The 6,704-nt window shown below is 33.7% G+C and overlaps 1 protein-coding gene across 2 annotated transcripts in view; it reads left to right on the forward strand.

The window, feature by feature from the left end:
* LOC109851258 (DNA-directed RNA polymerase III subunit 1) overlaps window positions 4,406-6,704 on the forward strand; it is a 55,102-nt gene continuing 52,803 nt past the window's right edge. For both annotated transcript variants that reach the window (XR_002249739.1, XM_020421313.1), the window contains exons 1-2: window positions 4,406-4,547; window positions 5,494-5,550. The gene's annotated coding sequence lies outside the window, so the exon portion shown is untranslated. The remainder of the gene's footprint in view (window positions 4,548-5,493; window positions 5,551-6,704) is intronic.

The following is a 6,704-nucleotide window of genomic DNA, read 5'->3' on the forward strand; positions in this document are numbered from 1 at the left end:
GGTTTATGTCAAAACATCAAAATTCAAGTATCTCATATTTTCATGTTTTGGACTATTTTGCAAAATGATGATTTTTCACATTTGGGAAGTCCTTTTTGGAAACCAGTCATTGTAGCATGTTTATTATCATGTCTACAATCATTCCCCAAAGTTTTACATTTTTTGGAATTTATTTGATATTTTTAAACAGAGTTTTAAAATCAGAAAAACAGTTTTTCAAACCTGTTTCATATGTCAGTTTGCGGTCGACCGCCACGGTCGACCATGATATTTTTCATTTGGGAGGTCCTTTCTGATAACCAGTCACTGTAGCATGTTTATTATCATGTCTACAATCATTTTCTAAAGTTTTACATTTTTTTAGAATTTGTTTGATATTTTTAAACAGTGTTTTAAAATCAGCAAACAGTTTTCTAAATCAGATTTTTATATATCAGTATGCGGTCGACCGCACCGGTCGACCGCACATGTGATCATTCGTCAGTGGGCAGCAGAGAGTTTGTCGGTCGACCGGTCCGGTCGACCGAGAGCTCCATCGGTCGACCGCAGGAATTTCCGGTCGACGGCCAATGTATCCGTTGGTCCCCAACGGCTATTTTTCTGAGCTGATTTTCTGGGGCTGTTTTTGTCTTTTGCTTGGGGTTGTTGGCTGAGGTTTTGGAGGTTATAAATACCCTCCTTGATCTTAGTTATCTAGAAGCTAAGAAGTTTTTAAAAGAAGTTTTTAAACAAGGGTTTAAGCTTGTTTAGTTTTGGTTTAAGTTTGTTTTGGGTTTGCTGTTACAAAGAGGAGTTTTCATCAGCTATTGAAGAGTTCATCTTCAACATTTCATCATCCTCTCTTTGTGTTTTTAGAGAAGTTTCCTTAACTCTATTTCCTAGCATTTCTACTATTGTATTTCATATCAATATTATTGCTAGTTCTTATTGAGTTAAGTTTTCATTTATATCTCATTGTTACACACATCCACTTGAGCTTATTGTATTTGCATACATAGTATATTAGGGTTGTGAGAGATTATAACATTAAGTTGTGCTTAATTGAGTTCTCATCTATTGTAGAGAACAAATTTATATTTGTTACATTGAGAGTTGTGTAAGGTTTTCGGTGAGCTAGAAAACCGAGTGTGCTGTGAAGTTTTCGGTGAACTAGAAAACCGATTGTGAGGAGTGACGTTGATCGGTAAGCGTTGAAAACCGACATTGTGAGGTGTAAACGTTATTCGGGTGAGCGTAGAAAACCCGGTTGTGATAGTGGATTTCTCCCCGGGAGTGGGGAGCGGAGACGTAGGACGGAAGGTCCGAACTCCGTGATCATATCTTGTGTTTGAGTGTGCTTTGGCGTTTATTTATACTTGTGTTTATATTTCTTATCGCCATTGTCATTAGCTCATTATTTATATGATCCACTATCTAGTTTATATTGTTTACCCCTTGTGTTAGTTTTATATCCTTGCATATACATATATCATATTGTATATCTCTTTGATAGGATATATCATCTTGTGTTAGGTTATATATCCTATTGTTCATATTGCTTATCCTAGCTTATATAGTTGTTATGTTTCATACTTGCTAGGATAACTTGTTAATTAGTTTTTATTGGCATATAATCGGATTAGATTAGCATAAGACCCTAATCACCCCCCCTCTAGGGTCTAACAATCAAACCTAAACTAAATATACCCAAGCTTGATAGATCTTCGATGAGCTTGACTTGGTACACTTTGCGGATAGAGCTTGAACTTGAATCTTTAACTTTGAATTACGTAGGCTTCACTCCATAATTCCGCCAACCTCCATTGTATATGATCGTGAATGTGCAATTCCATCCATCCTCCAACATGTTGTTTGTCTATAATAAATAGATAAACACAAACACTAGACAAATAACATTAGTGATAAATTGTTTGTTAAACATTATCAAAATAAAGAGGTCAACACTAATATGCTTTTATAGCCTCTAAAAATTAAAAGAATTGTTTAAGAAGATGAGCTCACCATTTTTTGGGTCGTTGGAGAAGATGAGTTGTGAAATGAATTCAGATTGAGCCTTTTATTTAGTTTCTTAAGCTTAATGGGTACAAATGTTTTGGGTATTAGGAGTGAGGGCATAATTATTAATTTTCTTAAAAGCGTTAAACATAATAGAATATTACACATCATTTATAATACAAATTAACTATAGAAACTCATATCAACATATTTATGCACTTTGAGGGGCTAACATCAAAATATAAAGATTTGAGGGACTAATAGCAAAATACTAGTGATATAAGGGACTGATTAAAAAAACACACATGCATGTGTGTGTATTTGTGTGTATGCGACGATTAAAACAATACGAGATGATGACTACAACAAATATAGTGACATGACTACCATATCCACTTTCCAAACGGATACGACTACGGCCGGTCCGGATTAATCTGGACCATTTTGCACCCCTAATGTTTAGCTACCTCTCTCTCTCAATGGAGGAGTTCTAATATGCTTTTATAGCCTCTAAAAATTAAAAGAATTGTTTAAAAAGATGAGCTCACCATTTTTTTGGGTCGTTGGAGAAGATGAGTTATGAAATGAATTCGGATTGAGCCTTTTATTTAGTTTCTTGAGCTTAATAGGTACGAATGTTTTGGGTATTAGGAGTGAGGGCATAATTATTAATTTTCTTTAAAACGTTAAACATAACAAAATATTCCCCATTATCTATAATACCAATTAACTATAGGAACTCATATCAACATATTTATGAACTTTGAGGGGCTAACATCAAAATATGAAGATTTGAGGGTCTAATAGCAAAATACTAGGGATATAAGGGACTGATAAAAAACCCACTTGCATGTCTGTGTGAGTTTGCGTGTATGCGACAATTAAAACAATACGAGATGATGACTACAATAAATATATTGATACGACTACCATATCCGCTTTCCTAACGGATACGACTACGGCCGGTCAGGATAAATCCAGACCATTTTGCACCCCTAATGTTTAGCTACCTCTCTCTCAATGGAGGAGTTCTAATATGCTTTTATAGCCTCTAAAAATTAAAAGAATTGTTTAAGAAGATGAGCTTACCATTTTTTTGGGTTGTTGGAGAAGATGAGTTGTGAAATGAATTCGGATTGAGCCTTTTATTTAGTTTCTTGAGCTTAATGGGTACGGATGTTTTGGGTATTAGGAGTGAGGGCATAATTATTAATTTTCTTTAAAACGTTAAACATAACAGAATATTCCCCATTATTTATAGTACCAATTAACTATAGGAACTCATATCAACATATTTATGAACTTTGAGGGGCTAACATCAAAATATGAAGATTTGAGGGACTAATAGCAAAATACTAGTGATATAAGGGACTAATAAAAAAACCCACATGCATGACTGTGTGTGTTTGCGTGTATGCGACAATTAAAACAATACGAGATGATGACTACAATAAATATATTGATATGGCTACCATATCCTATTGATACGACTACCATATCCGCTTTCAAAACGAATACGACTATGGTCGGTCCGGATAAATCCGGACCATTTTGCACCCCTAATGTTTAGCTACCTCTCTCTCTTAATGGAGGAGTTCTAATATGCTTTTATAGCCTCTAAAAATTAAAAGAATTGTTAAGAAGATGAGGTCACCATTTTTTTGGGTCGTTGGAGAAGATGAGTTGTGAAATGAAATCAGATTGAGCCTTTTATTTAGTTTCTTAAGCTTAATGGGTACAGATGTTTTGGGTATTAGGAGTGAGGGCATAATTATTAATTTTCTTAAAAGCGTTAAACATAATAGAATATTACACATCATTTATAATACAAATTAACTATAGAAACTCATATCAACATATTTATGCACTTTTTGATGGACTAATAGCAAAATACTAATGATGTTAGGGACTGATAAAAAAACCCACATGCATGTCTGTGTGTGTTTGCGTGTATGCGACAATTAAAACAATACTAGATGATGACTATAATAACAACTAGGAATTTATCAACCGATCATCAACCCTGATTACTGTAGACTATTTCTGCTCATTTTATTTTTAAATTTATGTATTCTTATATGTGAACACTCAAAAATTCTTCATAATACTTTCTGTTATTTTTTTTTTGTTTTGATTAAGGTTCTCATTTTTTATGTTCATAAAATAAATTAAAACAATAAAACAATTATTTCTACAATAAAGTTATAGCAAACATATAAACTCAGTAGAAACAAATATAATATTTAACCGCGTGCAACACAACTAGTAAGTCTAGGTGCATTTAAAACTATACTAAATGGGTATTCGGGCGGTCTCTATTCACCTATTTGCCCGCCCATATTCCTAATAGAAATGTTAGGGGCACACCCCAAACCACACCTCCAACCACACCTCCCCTCTCATTCCAGTCCCTCCTCCTCCGCCGCCTCCTCCGCCTCAACCGCCTCTCGAACCCAGAGCCTCCGACGCCGCCTCCGCCCCGGCATCACCTCTTCCGCTGAAGTCACCGCTGAAGTCGCCGCCACTTCCTGCGATAACAATCTTTCTCTCAGGTAAATCCCAATCTCAAATCTTTCGATAAAATTCAGTCAAAATTTTCTATCTAAATTCTAAATGCACATATCGTAATCTCGGATCTAGGTTTTCCCCTAAAAATTTGACCGTTCCTTTGATGTGAAATTTCCCGTGTTCATCTGTGCATAAGTTTTTTTTTTGCGTTTTTTAAAATATATTTGTTATTTTGTTTCTTAATTTACTACAATATAGTGTATGCTTTTTTGGGTCTAATCTAAGGGATTAGAATGCAAATTTTCTTGTTTATTTCTGTATTCCCAGAATTTCCAAAATATGATTGTACCTGATATTTATTATTGTGATAACTTTATGTTGGGTTTGGGTTAAACAAGGTCCAAATTAGGCTATTTTGTTGATTGAACTATAAAACGCTGAAGGGGTTTTCCCCCTAAATAAAAAATAGAAAAATGCTGAAAGGTTGACCTCACTAGTATTCTGAGATTCTCTGAAGTATATGAGGATAAATAAACCAGCAGATGAATAATCATGATTTGGCTCAATAAGTGGCATGAGAATGTTACATGTTGATTGTTTTTTCATTTCTCAATAAGTGGCATGAGAATGTTATCATGATTTGGCTCAATAAACCAGCAGATTGTTTTTTCATTTCTTAATATATATAGAAAAATTCAACATCAACTTGATTAAAGTGGAATATAAATTGACTCAACATGAAAATAGATCTATATATGTATTAAGAAGTGACAACACTTGCTACTAAGTCAAGAAAAATATAGAGAAATGCTTGCCAGAGTAATTGCATTGCATGGTTATCCATTCACTTTTGTCGAACATCGAGGAAATCGTGAGTTGCATTTTTTTTAAATTCTGAAGTCAATTGATTTGTTTGGGAAAAACCTAAAGCTCAACTTTGTGCGCTTCTTCTAATTGAGAAATTTTTTATTTTGTCAAAACCATGAGCAGATTGAGCTGGAGCAGTACCCAACTCGACCACACATCACCTCAAGAGTGATTTTTACGGTATTTTTTCAGTGTTATGTTTACAAATATTTATTATCCGAACTGCTTCATGAAGTTTGCATTTGATACTTCTTGTTGGTCACCGATATATTGTTGCCTTGTTGTTAGTTTAGAAAACTTTCCAAAGTAATTCTATCAGACTCATGATGCCCATGCGAATTTTGCCTACCGGCAAAATATAAATATTGGGCATGACCCGCTTGTGCACTAGAATCTTTTTCCATTTTGAAGCTATGCAATTTGACTTGTTTTATGAGAATAATGGAGGGGCTCTCCTTTATGAATATATGAATATGATAGACTGAAATGAGACCAGGCAATTTACGAGGAGCAAGAAACTATAAAGTTCATGTTTTTCGTTCTTTCGCTCATATATTGGTAGGGGATTTGTGTTGTTTCTCTTTGCCATATAATAGTCAGTTGATAAAGAAGTCATAGCTTTAGTACATAGGATTTATTATATAGTGGTAGCTTGAATTTTTTTCATATTTTAATTTTTAAAATAAGTTCTTAAAATTACTATTCTAATTCATATAATAGTTAATTGCAAATCGAACCCCTGTAGTATCGTGAATAAGTCCATTGTAGTTATATCCTTGCGAATAGACCCATTGAGTGAATTGTTTTGACTCTTAAATTGTAAAAAAGATTTGAGGAGGCGTGTTCCTATAGCTAAGTCAAAAGGTTTCACTAACGTGTGTATTTACACCTTTGCCAATACGAAAAAAGGTTTGTTTGCCACGAACAAAACTATAGTGAGTCTATTTGCAATTGGATAGTACTACATGGGGCTTATTCACAATTAACCTTTATATAAAAATTTTATTTTTTAAACTTCTTATTATATTTCTTCCGAACCATGAAATATTTATCATGAAGAGTATTTCGAAGCAACTTATGTGAATTAAGAGATAATAACATTTCAGTGATTTGGGATACAAACTTAGTAATTATATATAATTAGTGTACAAAACAAACTAGGGTTGAATATTGGTAGCAAATGCCAAAGCTATTAATAAAAGAATAACAATTGATCAAAGAGACAAATATATATACTTTTTGTAAAAAGAATTAGAGTAGACTAGATAAAGCTCATAAAGTACCCACCTTGTTTCAGCAAGTGAACAATTAAGTGAGAGTAAAGACATATAGTA

This window comes from Asparagus officinalis, chromosome 8 (genome assembly GCF_001876935.1).
Source record: "Asparagus officinalis chromosome 8, Aspof.V1, whole genome shotgun sequence".
NCBI classification, from domain to species: domain Eukaryota; kingdom Viridiplantae; phylum Streptophyta; class Magnoliopsida; order Asparagales; family Asparagaceae; genus Asparagus; species Asparagus officinalis.